Consider the following 15,609-nt stretch of genomic DNA (forward strand, 5'->3'; position numbering starts at 1 on the left):
CAGTTTGGACATCCATGTCGTGTGTGTTACTGTCTGTGGTTTAACTCGAACCTCTCTACGCTGAGAATCAACGTAGAAACAACCTAGCATCACCTAGCTCAAGCCTAGCAATAACCTAGAAGCAACCTAGAAACAATCTGCATCACCTAGCGGCTGCGACAAGACCCCAAAGTGATGGAAGGCCTACGCCAACGACAACGTGCCCGTAGAGCTACGAGAGGTACGAACGCTTGGTTTCAGCGCGAGGTTCTGTCTCTGCAGTTTGGACATCATTGTCGCGTCTGCGAGTGTCTGTGGTTTAACTCGAACCTCTCTACGCTGAAAATCAGCATAGAAACAACCTAGCTAAAGCCTAGCAACGACCGAAAAGCAACCTAGAAACAATCTGCATCACCTAGCGGCTGCGAGAAGACCCCAAAGCGATGGAAGGCCTACGCCGACGACAACGTGCCCGTTGATCTATGAGATGCGAAAGCTTGGTTTCAGCACGAGGTTCTGTCCCCGTAGTTTGGACATCCGTGTCGTGTCTGTGACTGTCTGTGGTTTAACTCGGGCCTCTCTGCGCTGAGAATCAACGTGGGGACAACTCAACGCGGAAATTTTGGCTAGTTGGTGGGTGTGGAACTTGCGCATCTTGGCAGCGCAGTGGAACTAACACAAGAGAAAGGAACACGTAGACAGGACGGGCGCCCGTCCTGTCTACGTGTTCCTTTCTCTTGTGTTCGTTCCACTGCGCTGCCAAGATGCGCAAGTGGAGACAATCTAGCATCACCTAGCTGAAGCCTAGCAACGACCTTGAAGCAATCTAGAAACAACCTGCATCCCCTAGCTAAGGCCCAGAAACAACCTAGAAGTAGCTAGATTAGTTTTCAGAATCGCTCAGCTACGCTGTTTGAAGCCTTGCGCGGTTTAGTGGAAGCTTCGCCAATTTTGTTTACTGTCTGTGGGATAAATTATTTGCCATTCTACAGCTTCACAAGTGTAGTCGATGCACATGGAACTTCAGAGTTCCTTTTAAATGTCCACAGTTTCTTTACCATAAACAAATTTGATAGGTGACAGGAAGCAGAAGAGAATAAAACAAGATGATAAACAAGAACAGGACAGGAATTGTGCAGGAAGCTCAAAGTTTAATCCAAATAGTAGACCACCACTACCCCCTTGCCTCACGGAATTAGCAGCGCGCGTGTAATCTTCAATAAATTGCCGGGAACAAATCAAACAAACAAGCAAAGTGAGCAAAGTAAGAATAAGGCAAGCGTGCGCTGGCTATCTGAAAACGCGAACTCTTTATAAATGGAATGGGGGCTTAACTCAATTAAACTTTCATTTGAAAGTGCAGCGCTTGCCCCATGCGGTTCCTCTTTTTTCTGTTGATAGCTGTGCCATTTTCAGCTCGATTCTATAACTCATTAATTTGAACCAAATTTCCCTGCAAGCAACGTTGCCAAACAAACTTTATAATAACAAAATTTCATCTCGGTAATCCTAGAGTATTCGAGGACAGCCATTGATTTGATCCACGAGCAACCATATAAAAGAAAGTCCGCCATAGTTGTTTGGATAATCCCCTCCGGCGATTCCAATGAGCCAAAAAAAAAATTATTCAAAAGCTTTCCGCGCAGAACACAGGTTAATCCAGCGATGGATTGTATTGAGAGGCGTGAGCTTTCTGGAATAACGCACTGCTGAGTTCATGGTTGAATGTCTGACACCAAATCGTCTCAAAGTTTTTTCCTTTTCATTTTGAGCATACGACACTTTTAGACTGTCGTTATCGGTTCTGTTCTATCGTTCATGGGTTGCTTTGCGGAGACTGAGGAAAAAATGTTGCCTCTGCAACACTGTTTATATAAGTTATCGAGGAATAACTAAACTAATAAACAAATGTTCATACCAAAGTAAGGTTATAAAAAATAAAAATAAAACGAGATGGGACAAATAAAAATAACAGCATAACAATGGAGGCGAGAGTTAAATTTTCACTTCACTGTTAATGAACACGCAGTTGTGTCAAAGCTGCGTTCGCGGTAAAATACATGACACATCTCTTTGTGAATAACTGCACTTCACTTTTCATGCATTTCCAGCGCTTAAAAAAATTCAAAATGGAGAGAAAACGAAAGGCCCTGGACAGGTGGGACGCTGGACCAGGCCAGAGTCCTGCCTGTCCTGCGCGTTTCATATTCTCCTACTTTTTTTAGATTTCCTTAAGCGCTGGAAATGCACGAAAAAGTCGATTTTAGAACTAGCAAAGCTTTCTAATTTACGCATTCGACTTCTCATCGTACGCGGTTCTCTTTTTTTCCCGCTGAAATGATGAATAGGAGTGGTTGATGCGTTTGTGGTGGTGGCATCGGCTACTTATTCTCGCTTAGCAAACGGAATGTACAATACAAAAAAAGTAATAAAAAGGGCGCAATATACGTCATACAGTAGAACACGATATGCGCAATGTGCAACAGCACATGAGTCCAAATATTCAAGCGCGAGTTCGTATAAGCAAAATAACTTCACATGTTCGTGTACAAAGTCAGATGTTTTGTATGACTTCGCATAAGAAAACACAGGAGACAAATAATTACGCATATAGTAAAGCGCACGATCAGAACATTACACAATTCTGGACACAAAGCAGGATTATTGTTACGCATTTTGCTTTCAGAATAGAGTGTACCTTACTATTTGTTTCTTCAGGAACCCTATTACGCGAAGTAGTCTCTTGAGACCATGTCCGCCTTTTCTTGGAGCGCAGTTGCCGACCGTGGTCGAAGTAACTTTGCGAAAAACTTGCGAAAAAGCTCGAGCCGAAACTTGCTCTCATTTTCCTAATGCACTTCTTCCTTCTGATTACTTTCAGCACTCAAGAGCAGCACGGTGAACGGGACTACTTTCACTACCACGGCAGCATTGAGCTTTAGCGAAGCGACGTATCCTGTACGAAAGCGTCTTTCTTTACTCAACAATCTGTTGAAGCATCGAAATTTACGTATGTAGTGTGTGTGAGATTTAATTGCTTCCACTTAGAATTCCCTATGCGGACTGATTTCACATAGGAATAATATGATTGTTTTCCTTTAGCACTGTCGAACCATCAGTATCTCTGCAGAACAGCAGGCATACTCTTCAATATTCGGAATATCCGAATTAGAAACAGGGATTGCACAAAAATGCATTTCGTGATCCGTTTTGGTGAGATTCATTTTGCTGAGTTTATTGGCCTTCACAATGCCCTTTACTCTAAAGTTGTTAGTTACCCGCTGAAACGCGATTGCATGAACCTGCATTGACACATATTCTGCATCTATAGCTGATGCCAGTGAACTATTTATTCGTTATTCGCAGCTGTTTGTGCATTTGTTATCACTCGAAATATTGATGTGCGGCCACTGTAAATGTCATCGTGAATGTCAGTTTTTCGAAGATCAGTCCCACAGCTTTAAATATGACCTGTACTTAAGATGTTGATGAGCAACGATGTGATAGCTTATGCGGTATCTTCTGACCAAACTCTGCGATATATTCTTCGTTTGGTTGTCTTTTTTCCAGGTTTTTTTGTTTTTTTTTTAATAGGAATGGCTGGACACAAGCTCCGTGGCCTGTGGTAACATGCACACAGAGATGAACAGCGATAAGGGATCGGTTCTGGTGATAAAAAGGAGGGGCGGGGGTTGCAAGACCTGCTATTTCATCTCAATTATATGCGCAAAATCACCACGAGTGATATAAAAAGAACCCCTTAACGCATAAAAAGAAACAAGCCACATGATTAGCGAAGTAGTGAAGTGAGATTTGATTGCTGCGACTTAGAATTCCCTCGGTGGCTGATTTCATATAGGAATAATATAATTGTTTTCCTTTAGCACTGTCGAACCACGATTATCTCTGCAGAACAGCGGGCATACTCTTCAATATTAGGAATGCCCGAATTAGAAACAGGGATTGCACAAAAATGCATTTCGTGATCCGTTTTGGTGAGATTCATTTTGCTGAGATTAATGGCCTTCACAATGCCCTTTATTCTAAAGTTCTTTAAGCTTTATGTAAAAAAAAAAAAAAAATCAGGATTTGAAAGTGAGCACTTTCTATGCAATAAAGTAAATTAAATTAAAAAAACTAAAAAGTAAGGTTTAAATGCATAATGCTCTCTTTGTAATGTCTCAAGAAGGCCACGGTCCCGAAATAGAATATAAAGAGCGAACAAATATTCCCCATTGTTTGAAACTTGACACACTGCGCTTTTGCTTGGAGAAGACAAAAGCGCATGTAAAATGTCCTCATATATTTCATCCTATGGGGACATGAAACAGATTAGGCGCGTTCTATTTTTCAAACGAGTGACCAGCCAAAGCCCTACTCAGCCGAAGTTGGCGTCATAATACCGTTTAGGCGTCTTTAGGTGTGTTTACTAAGGCAGTGATATTTTAGACAAGTGTTGGTCGGTTGCTTGCTTGGTTTGTTGGCTGGTAAACACTTTAACGGAGACTCTGGCAGTTTGATGACCCGGGTTCAGGTCTACCACGTCGGGACGTGCAGGCCTTTTTGAGCCGCAGCTTCGCGGGTCTGCTTGACTGATGGTGTTAGTAGGACAGGACACAGTCCGTGTGCCGGATGCGCTTTAGGACGCAATAAGCATTCTTTTCCGCGCGCTTGCATCGAGAAGGTCGTTTTTCGAATCTGTCACCACATCTAGCCAGTTATGCAGTTAAGGCTGGGAACGATAGAGTTCAAGTCTTGCGAAAACGTTGACGCCTCACTATGCACAGCGCCGCTCAGCCAGCAGTGTCCGCGGTGCCGGACGATTCCTATCGACCGACAGGCCCTGCGTTATCGAACGAGCGATATTCCCATCTTTATTACTCACCCTCGCGAATCCTCACACCATCGGTGTTTCTCAGTGTGCGAACGCGAATGTGTGTGAAATAATAATGGTAATATCCGGGGCTTTACCTGGCAAAACCAAGATATGATTATGAGGCACGCCGTAGCGGAGGGCTCTGCAAATTTCGCGATCGTCGCGGCCTGGGGGCGCACGTGCGCTCATATTGAAGCGCCACTCAGCCTTAACCTTCCTTGTCTTTGCCGGCAATATAAGACAAGGAAGTTTCATGGTTTAATTTCGCGCCGGTACACCAGCACCTGAAAGTCATTGAGACGCCACGTTCTTACAAAAATAGATTTACACAGAAAGTCTACAGACTCTCTAAAATGGGTTTAAACAATCTATAGATTGTCTAAATCTATATCTGTAAGCGCGTATTTCATCCGCGTTGTCTCAATAAAAAGGTCGATTATGCCCAAGCACTCCGTACATGTCTTTAACCAGCGAAGTTGAAAAGTGCGTCCCCGTTGTTAATCACTGGGTTAATCCCAACGTTTCATACAAGTTTTTTTTTTTTAATTATTGGTTACGTTCTTGTGTTTCTTAATGAGGTTCTGGGATACGATGGAAAGAACTACGTCACTGACGGCCCAGCCAATGGCACGCCTTTATTTCTTTTTCATTCTTTCAACAGCCGAGCTGCTTAAGCTTGGCAAAGCTCCGTTCGGCGTCAACAGAGAAGTATCATCATCGTGAACGGCCCCTAACTTCAAAGCTTTCAGAGCCATGGCACCTCGCTTCGCATAGCAACGCGTAGGAGGAAGCCAAGTAGGAGGAGAAGAGAAGGTGAGGAGAAGAAATAATAATAAAAAAAATTGGCGACGCTTGCGTTAAGCTTGCTCCTGCTCTGTGATGCATTCTTACAAACTCGCCCAGTTTTCCGTTCTGGTTGCACGAAGCACCAAGCCGCACAAGCCTTGAAACAGCGAACCTGGACAAATCTGAAGACTAATCGGGCTGCTTCTGGGTTGTTTCTAGGCCTTAGCTATAGGTGTTACAGGTTGTTTCTAGGTTGCTTCTAGGTCGTAGCTAGGTTTTATCTAGGTTATGCTAGGTCGTTTCTACGTTCATTCTCAGCGCAGAGAGGTTCGAGTTAAACCAAAGACAGACACGACACGGATGTCCAAACTCCGGAGACAGAAACTCGCGCTGAAACCAACAGTTCGCACGTCTCATATATTTACGGGCAGGTCGTCGTTGGCGTAGGCCTTTCATCGCTTCGTGGTCTTCTCGCAGCCGCCGTTGCACTTCGCGTTCCCTCGTGTTGTGCTGACTGTTCCCTTCTACGTTTTTAGTGCACCAGTGGTGGTTAGTGGTTCTTGCCCAATTTCTGTGGCACATACCATTTCATTATGGTGATTTCGCTTGCCAAGCATCTTCCAGCGTAAAGAGTGGTGATTTTCGCATTGTGCAATGGATATTCAATACTACTTGCGATGCCACCTCGCCCTTTAGCGTCCCTTCAAGCGCCACTGATAGCATTTCCTGATCTGTGCCATATTTCTTCACACCTGAAGCAGCTGCTAAAATACAGAGCTCGAAAGGGTACAGCTGCGGAAAATAGCAGCTGCTGAGCACTATTTATTGAATTGATCTCTCTTTTTTTTTGCACATCGGCACCTCCCCCGCGGATGAGCCACTTCGGTATACGAAAGAAAGAAGATGACTTTTTAAGGGCTCGTTTTTCTTTGTTAGACACAATATTAATGAGAACTAACAGATAATAAGGCAAAGGAAAATACAGGGAATGTTGTTTGTAGTAATTGTTATATAAATGTGAAGAAGGTAAAGCGGACGAAAAGATAACTTGCCGCTGGCTGGGACCAAACCTGCTACCTGCCTGTTGGCGTCACGTAGCACGTGAGAAAAAGTGTTCCACTTTCGCCGCCATGGCTGCGATCGGCGCTGACTAACACTCCTAGGTCTATATGCATATATAAAACCCATAAAGAGGACGGGAGGATGACCGCCGCCTTAGCTCAGTGGTAGAGCACCCGGCGCGTTATTCGAAGGGTCGCAGGTTCGGTATCTTTTCTCCAGGTATCTTTTCGTCCACTTTACCTTGTTCACATTTATATCACAATAACGACAAATAACATCTTCTATTCCTTCCTTGGCATTACTGTCGGTTACATCTCATAAACACTTCAGTATATGGCGCTTTTCTTTTTTCTTCAGGTCATACTGAGCGCGACTTCAACTCATCAATTATTCGAACCTGACACTCGCGCTTCCTCTATCGTTCGCCAGTTATGAAATATAAAGTGAGCCGGCTCAGTTACTCTCGCGTCTCTTGCGGCCATAGACTTAGCCTCGGAGAGATTGTCAACAAAAATAAAATCAATCCTTATGGCGCCCGTCTTTAAATTTCATTAGTGATGAGCCCTACAGGTACCGTCAACCTGTCTCAAACTGCAGTTTTTTCGAGACTACGCCTTCGGCACGTCTCCTGAAAGAGTGCCGAGCAACGCACTTACATTTCTTTCGTTAATGACGCGCTCAAAACGTGCTACGCAATGTAAGCGCCTCACGCACTGCTACTGCATCGCTGATAGTGTCGCCCTTATAACGAAGACTTGCAGTGATTTAGAACAGCGAATATCAACTGGAAACCATTACACCTATCATGTGAACGTGACTTTGAGCGAAAGCCTCCAGCCTCGACTCGAAACTGTACAAAGGTTCTCATCGCCACCTGTCGTTGCCTGTAGCAACTGAAGCGTTGCATTGCTAAGCGCGTGGTTGACGGTCCAATTATCGGGTGGACGAAGGAAACAGGTAGGTGAAAGCATTGCGCGCAAAGAAAGAAAGAAAGAAAGAAAGAAAGAAAGAAGGGAAGAAAGAAAGAAGGAATGAAAGAAAGAAAGAAAGAAAGAAAGAAAGAAAGAAAGAAAGAAAGAAAGAAAGAAAGAAAGAAAGAAAGAAAGAAAGAAAGAAAGAAAGAAAGAAAGAAAGAAAGAAAGAAAGAAAGAAAGAAAGAAAGAAAGAAAGAAAGAAAGAAAGAAAGGTAGTAGGTTAGGCACAAGCACGCCAAGCTTCGCTTGCTCCCATTTTCGCGGTAGGAGAAGAGCTCCTGAGTTTTTCAAAGCTTGTCCTCTTTCTTCTGCGTGTACGACGAAAATCTGACAGATTCCATGCATTACGGCAATCAATTTCATGCGAAGCAGTCAACTAGTAGCTGCCAGTGCCGCATTTTTTTTTGCTTTTGGGCAATATTTACGACGTGGATCGACGTCGTTGTGTAAAACTGAGTACAGCGCATATCGTGGGCTTGCCAGGCACGACGACTACACTGGCGTGTAAACGGTAGCTTGTGGTCCGACGTGTGACATAATAGATAGATAGATAGACAGATAGATAGATAGATAGATAGATAGATAGATAGATAGATAGATAGATAGATAGATAGATAGATAGATAGATAGATAGATAGATAGATAGATAGATAGATAGATAGATAGATAGATAGATAGATAGATAGATAGATAGATAGATAGATAGATAGATAGATAGATAGATAGATAGATAGATAGATAGATAGATAGATAGATAGATAGATAGATAGATAGAAACAGTCAAAGTGCCTTTGGTTCGCTAAGAAATGTTTCGCATTTAAGAAATGTGCTCCTGCATCCTAAAGTTATAGCGTCAATGTTCGCGGCGTGGATCACGGTGAATCACGAGGAGTGACATATAGTGTACTTTCACAAGTCGCAGGATGAAAGTACGTCATCTTGTCGGCTGCAGATTCTTTCCGCGCAAAACCACGATGCACTACACCAGCAGACCACGGCGCCGCACTTGCACCTGTTCACCAATTTCGCAAGCTTTGGTTCACATGTTGAGACTCCGAAGGTCGATGCAGCTCACTGCACGATATATACAGTCACAGGTACCTGAACCGCAAGCCTGAGTACGCAAAGGTTTATCTGTCCATTATTCTCACCATTTCCCGCCTATTTTACGTCCTCTGCGAGCCCTATCACGTGCGAGATGGTTCCATTGTATTTGTTGAAGAAAAGCCAGAAAATCCACGGGACATGAGAAAGAACATAAGTGTTGTGTGCGTTTGCTTCTTTCTCATGTCCCGTGAATGTTCTGGCTTTTCTTCAAGTAACATGAACCAAATGGCCCAGATTTCGACACTTTTCATTGTATACCTGCGAATTTCATAATTTAGTCCCTCCGCCTAACTCACTGCCGTCCTAGACTGCGTTTTCCATTCCTTGCTATACATTCTGCTTCTCTAACTGACAACCGGTTGTATGTACTACACATTACGTGGCAAGCCTAGCCCCATTTCTTTCGCTTAATGTCAACTACAATATCGGTTACCCCCGTTTCTTCTCTGAGCCATTTTGCTGTCTCCTGGTTTCTTAATGTCACACGTATCATTTCCCGTTTCTTTTCACACTGCGTGTCCCTCAACATTTCCTCGAGTTCCTTTGCTATGCTCAAAGTTTCACCCCCGTGGGTTAGAACTTGAAGTATGCAATGATTGCACCCTTTTTACTTTAGGGACAGCGGTAGACTTCCTGTCATAATTCGGGAATGCCGGCCGTATGCGCTCCCGCCCATTCTTATTCTTCTGCCTATATTGTCCGGCATTTGTCTGTTATCGTTCTCTTTTCTTCGGCAAGCAGAACACGCTTGTCTTAGTGACGGATGATTATGGTGAAAGTAATTGTACCCCTCTATGGCATCGAAGCGACTTCATCTGTGTTTCTAAACCAACGAATTTGCCTTACCCGATACAGAGCCCCTGTTTCTTACGCAGAGAAATTATTCTTATTCGTACTAATGATAATAGAGTGCACGACACATGCGCCCGTGTCGTACCCTTAATGAAGCCTTGGTTATCGCGCCAAGCGATTTGAATGTTTATTTCCTACTCGGCTAGTATTCAGCACTTTTAATCCGTAGCAATCCGCATTGTCGAGGCGTTGACAATAGAGCCTCGACACATAAATTTCACCGGAACACATGAGGCGAACATTCGCGATATACAGGCCATGTTCATTGTTTAGGGGCGTTCGCCGCAGATGCGTTCAACTCTGCTATTTTGCGCGACCTTTGAAGCGTTTCTCGGGGCGCTTCGCGTCGATGAACCGAATATGTCACTAACGTATCTTTCGAATCGAACCGAACTCAAACGTTCGATTTTCCTTCGCGCCCCGTTAGATTGTTCACCCCGAAGATGTCGAATCGCAGCTGCGCTTCTTAGAAGCCGCATGCGGTAGCTGGGCACGCATGTTCTTTTTTTTTTTTTCATATATGGCGGCATGGCGTTGTTCCGCGATCTTCGACATCACATGCACCACACGTGGAGCGTTGCGCATTTCGTACAAGGAGCGAAACAGGTTCCACCCCCCTCCCCCCAAATAGACACACACACTCTCTTTTCTGCTATCTCTCAATCGTTCTTTCGTTATTTTTTCCTTCACACTTCGGTTCTTTAATCCATTTTGTGCGTGGCGAAACAGAGACAGTCAAGCCGACGCGGTCGCAAAAAAAAAATAATAAAAACCTTCCACCAGGGTCGGGCTCGGCGCTGTCGTCGCACAGAAGCGAGCGCGCGCGCGCGCGCGCTCGCCTTCCTTCATCCTATCAGCGACGTTTTCCTCCGCAACTAAAAAAGAAGAGAAAACGAAGGAAAAAGCGCGCGTCGGGTTGTAACAGGCGTTGAAGCCCGCAGTCTCGCTCCTCCTCTGGCCGGCAGCTGCCGGTGTTCGCGCTCCGAACGTCAATTCTCTCCCGACAGAGTTGTCGTACAAGTGGTCCCCTGAGGAGCAGCGCTCTAGCTTCCCCGCCGGCCGCAGGTGTTCCACGTCGTCTCCTTCTTATCCTGCGGCGTTGTGCGCGTTTGCTTCGGAGAGTTCGCAGCCTTCCTTCTGCGTCTATCTTCGCTCGATTTGTTTTTTTTTCTTGCGTGCGCGCTGCTGTTTGAAATCAGCCATAAACGCTGTTTTCTTATTTCTTCCTGCGATTATAGTCCCTCGGATCGTTCACCCCGAAGAGGACGACACCATCTGTGTGACTGCTCGGTTTCCGGAACAACAAGTTTGGTTGTGATACAGCGCGCGTGTAGCCACGCTACCGTTCTTGTTTCTCGCGCCTTGGCGCCGCTGGTACTTTATTGTGAGCTTCGTGGCGACGATTCGCTCGATCATTTTTTTCTTTCTGCCGTTCCCGTTGTTTCTACTGTTCCCGTGACGTGCCAAGAACGCTGCTGCAGGTGACACGACCAGCCTGCGTAGTCGTCGGGAATTTGCCGGCTGTAGCCAAATTTTCTCCGCGCTGCTCGTCGTTGTTATAGATGGGATCTGCCGACGCCAACGGGAAGAGCACCGCTAAGGTCTGCGTCGCCGGAATCAGTTATGTTGGACGCTGTGAAGTGTGAGAAGCGAGCATTCGGGCACGCTATCTGAGTTCACTGTGTGTGTAAGTGCATCGGCGTGAAAAGCGTGTCAATTTTGTGCTCTCTCCCTGCTCGAGTGGACGTTCAAAGGTGGACACTGTCGTGACCTCTGGTAAGTCTCGAAGCCAGTATACACATTCTATTGATTGATCTGCCGGTTGCTCTAGTGATGACTCGTTTCACAGCGTGCGCGTCGTTAATTGCTGTGCTGCACCTGTCGTGTTGGGTGCGCTTAGAGGGCGCGTTCGCTATTCGTGACATATTTGCGGGAAGCGCTGTTACATCTATAGTCGCTTGCCTATTTTTTTTTTTTAAACTGCGCTAAGGAATTGATACGTATACAGGAGCTCATGACGCAGTTTCTTCTTAATCTATGTTTATGTTGGCATGTTGTAACTTTGCGCAGCTAAAAAAAACTAGGAGGCGAGCCTAATCCTGCACTTAGGTGTCTGGTGGTGGAACGCGGTCGTCGGAGTTCATGTGCCCTGGAGCATTCCTTAGTGGCCAAGGACACAGCGGCGGCGTCACGCGTTCGACGCCAGTGAGCCCTCTGCCGTTCTGTAGTCAGAACGGTAGTCAGAAGAGCAACTCGTTACGTGAGCAGGAGAACCGACCGACGCTGTCGGAGGAGTAGGAGCAACGCACTCACGGTCTTCCTTAAAAAAATATTATGTTTTTGCTGAATTTACTGAGCCGACTAGCCCAACAACATGCTTAAACTTCAGTGGTTTATAAGCGAACAAAACGAATGTAAGCACAGTCCCGAGCCATCACTGTCCTATCCAAAACACATTTCTGTGTAGTTACCTACGTTCATTCTGATGACGTCAAGCACCTATTGAGTGATTTGAGATGGTTGATTTGGCATACGCTTGTAGCTTTGGGTGGCTGCCGTCAAGTCGAAAACTTCGACGTCGCGGCATTTTCTAGAAATAAGTTCACTCATCGATTCTCAGCCAATCGTGGTCTTTCTGGCGCGAGCGACGCACCTTTACCTTAAAATATTCTTGGCACTTGAATTTGGCAGAGTGAAAGTGCCTAGGCTGAACACAAAGGAGTTGGCCCGAATCTTCAATAGAGGTGATGGGCAACCGCTCCGCTGGTCTGTGGAAGAAATTTGCATCTTTTTGGTAGCTTTTAGCCGACTGTAGAAGTCGCTTAGTAAATTCTCATGAAATGGGCGGCTTACTTGGTCATTTTGCATCATTACGTGGTCATTTTGCAAACAAGTGCTCTCAAAATATTGTCTCCTTGTCACTTTCCGTGTTGGTCTCCACGGTCTGACGTGCACACAAAGGAGCAGCTTACCGGCCAATGAGTCGTGCCGATGAGATCTAGGATGCGGGGTAGAAGCATGGCCGCAGCGGCCGCATTCGGATGGAGGCAAAGTGTAGAAAAAAAGCAGGAGCAGATAAAGAAGATGTACTTATATTTCAGTTATCGTTAAGGAACCTTAGATGGTCCGAATAAATCCGGAACCCTCCTATACAACAGGCCTCATAGTAATACCATACATTTGGCACATTTGGTAAGGAAAGCATAATTTTCATTTTATTTATGTAATTACAGTACCTTACAGGTCCCACGGGGAGAATTGAGCAAACGGACATCTTATAAAATATATCTATATAAGCATCCCAAATTTGAAAGCAAGGTAAACCAAAATAACTGCAAAACAAGACATTGAACAGCCCCGGAAGCACGATATATACAAGTAATGGTAGAATAAAGAAAACGACACGTTGTTTGCGCTGAACAAGGCGAACATAAATGCAAAAAAAGTTGCCATAGCGCTAGCAGACACGGACGAGGAAGAGACATCACAGGACGAGTGCTGTCAACTGAATCTTTATTGTCAGAAGAAACATTATAAGTGGATGTGCGTACAAGGAAAAGGGCCCATTCACCGCACATGGAAACTTTCCGCGACCAGAGACACGCGTTGACGAACTTAAATCATTTAGATGAAATATGAGAAACTGTAACTATAAAAAAATAGAGATAACAGTTTAACGGCAACAATATGCTCGCCCAGAAGGCAAGGGCTGCCCCGGATACACTCACATGAAATACTGAATTGCTGAGTTCCGAGGTGACCGCAACTGACGTGACGATGTAATCACGATGCACGCCGTTGTGGGACACTCGGAATGAATTTTGAGCACCCGTGGGGGGGGGGGGGGGTGTTTAATGTGCGCCTATGTCTCAATGGCACCTTGGACAAATCGCTCTAAAGCGCATCGGGACAAAGAGGCGCCCCGATGATAGCAAGAAATTGGTGATTGAACCAATCTGGGTGGTGATCGATGCGATTTGTCGAAAATTTCCCTAACTAAACGAGCGTCTTTTATAGGAACCAGGCCGACACACACACACACACACACACACACACACACACACACACACACACACACACACACACACACACACACACACACACACACACATATATATATATATATATATATATATATATATATATATATATATATATATATATATATATATATATATATATATATATATATATATATATATATATATATATATATATATATATATATATATAAGGTTCATTGTTAATCTGTAAGCCATAGCAGTAATTTAGTAATTAATAAGGTATCCTGACGGCATTTATGCAGGATTTATTAATTTATTCAAAAATTTGGTTAAAAGATTTGTCAAACGAGCTTTGTTCTATTGTAATGTCCCCTTACCGGGGTCTATTGACTTTGCAGTGTCCCAAGGAGACAGATGAGAATTACCTCGTTTATAGTGGGTTTGAAGCCCAGAATAATGCTTTTTTGTGTGCAGGATTTTTGCGCGAGCCAGATTGCCGATTTGTTAGAGCTATTATTTATTTCCACTATTACAACGAATATCGCATATAACGAACAAACTGATGGTCCCATTGCTACATCCTTATACCGACACTCTACTGTATAACGACTTCCGAAAGGGAGTTATTGTGTATCTTTAATAGAGTTTATAAACGTAGCAAGCCTCACCATAAAGAGTAGAAGTATTCTTCTTTTTCTTAGAGGTCTATGCGTTATTTCTTTCTTCTTTTTAGAAAAGAGGATCACAAATCATGCGAGACAACGACAAAAAAAAAGACAAAAAAAACAGAGCATCCTCGAAAACTCAGCTTTGATTTGTAAGACAGTAGCACAGGGTCGCAGAAATGCGGAAGCTTTCAGACTCTTTGGGATTGCAGTCTTTCGTGGCCTCGAGATTGTAGCGGTACTGCCGCACAGAAGTTTCGTATTACGAAACAACCCTTTCGACACAACGTATTCCAGACGAAATCATTCAGTGAGTCTTGTTGAAAGTTCAAGGGGGAGTGGCTTTAGCGACAGGGAGTGCAAGGATTTCTTGGTGCGAACCGACGCCGAAGGCGAAATTCGAACCCATAAATGCGTCAAAGACACCACGAAATGATTACAAGTGCTTGTTGTTAAGTAATAATTGCCGACGCACAGCAGAATGCGGAAGTTTGCAGAGGTAGCAGCAGATATTGAGAATCAGAATAATAAGTTTGAAAGAGTCTCAACAAAAAACGTCGCACTTCCTTTCTTCGCAGCATTTAGTTTTTATAACAGCCCCCATCTTTTGACAAAATAACATAACAAAATTGACATTATATCACCTGTTCTTATTTCTTTTTTTACTTAGATGTGCTGACAAGAGAATGTATATATAAGCTGGCGGCCAGCTGTACACCGCTTGAGGCATGACTGGTTCCTTCACGGGAATTATTTTACGTACTATCTACATATAAGTGCACGCAATTGGTGCCGGACTGTAGTCCCGTCAAAGACGCGCGCTAATTTTTGAAATATTTGAAACATCAGTATGTACTCTTTTATAATTGGGATAGCAATTGTATGGGTCCTCCAAGAGAATTTTTGCCGTCGCCGTCATGTTCCGTACAATGTCCAAGTCCATATCATCGCCCCGTGCATCGTATCTTCTGTGTGGGAGTGAAAACGCGCGACGTCTCACGAGGAACGCGGCTCAGGCAAAGATGACACAAGCCGGCCATCTCCGTCGCGCGAAAGGCGCATGGAGATAGGAGCCGGAAAGGGGGTGCTGCATGGATCCTGCAGGAAATGCGTACTTTTATCGACTGGGCGTTGTCACCCGCAGTCGCGCCCGCATCCCGTATCTATACTGTGGATCACATAATGGCTCATAGCTTTTTACGCGTTGTGTACATAGCTCTGTACACGTTGTGCTCATATATTTGTACGTGTTGTGCTCTCACCGCAAAATTTGCGTTGAAGCCACAGAGGGCACGAAGGACACT

General features: G+C 44.5%; 1 protein-coding gene across 4 annotated transcripts in view; it reads left to right on the forward strand.

Annotated features, from left to right (window-relative positions):
* LOC119396075 (relaxin receptor 1) overlaps nucleotides 1-15,609 on the forward strand; it is a 226,969-nt gene that overhangs the window by 9,638 nt on the left and 201,722 nt on the right. For 2 of the 4 annotated variants that reach the window (XM_037663154.2, XM_037663157.2), the window contains exon 3: nucleotides 2,861-2,989. The gene's annotated coding sequence lies outside the window, so the exon portion shown is untranslated. Of the gene's footprint in view, nucleotides 1-2,860; nucleotides 2,990-10,591; nucleotides 11,413-15,609 lie in introns of those variants that run through there. The other 2 variants (XM_037663156.2, XM_037663155.2) reach the window with 2 other exon arrangements.

The sequence above is a fragment of the Rhipicephalus sanguineus genome, chromosome 6 (assembly GCF_013339695.2).
Source record: "Rhipicephalus sanguineus isolate Rsan-2018 chromosome 6, BIME_Rsan_1.4, whole genome shotgun sequence".
Lineage (NCBI taxonomy): Eukaryota > Metazoa > Arthropoda > Arachnida > Ixodida > Ixodidae > Rhipicephalus > Rhipicephalus sanguineus.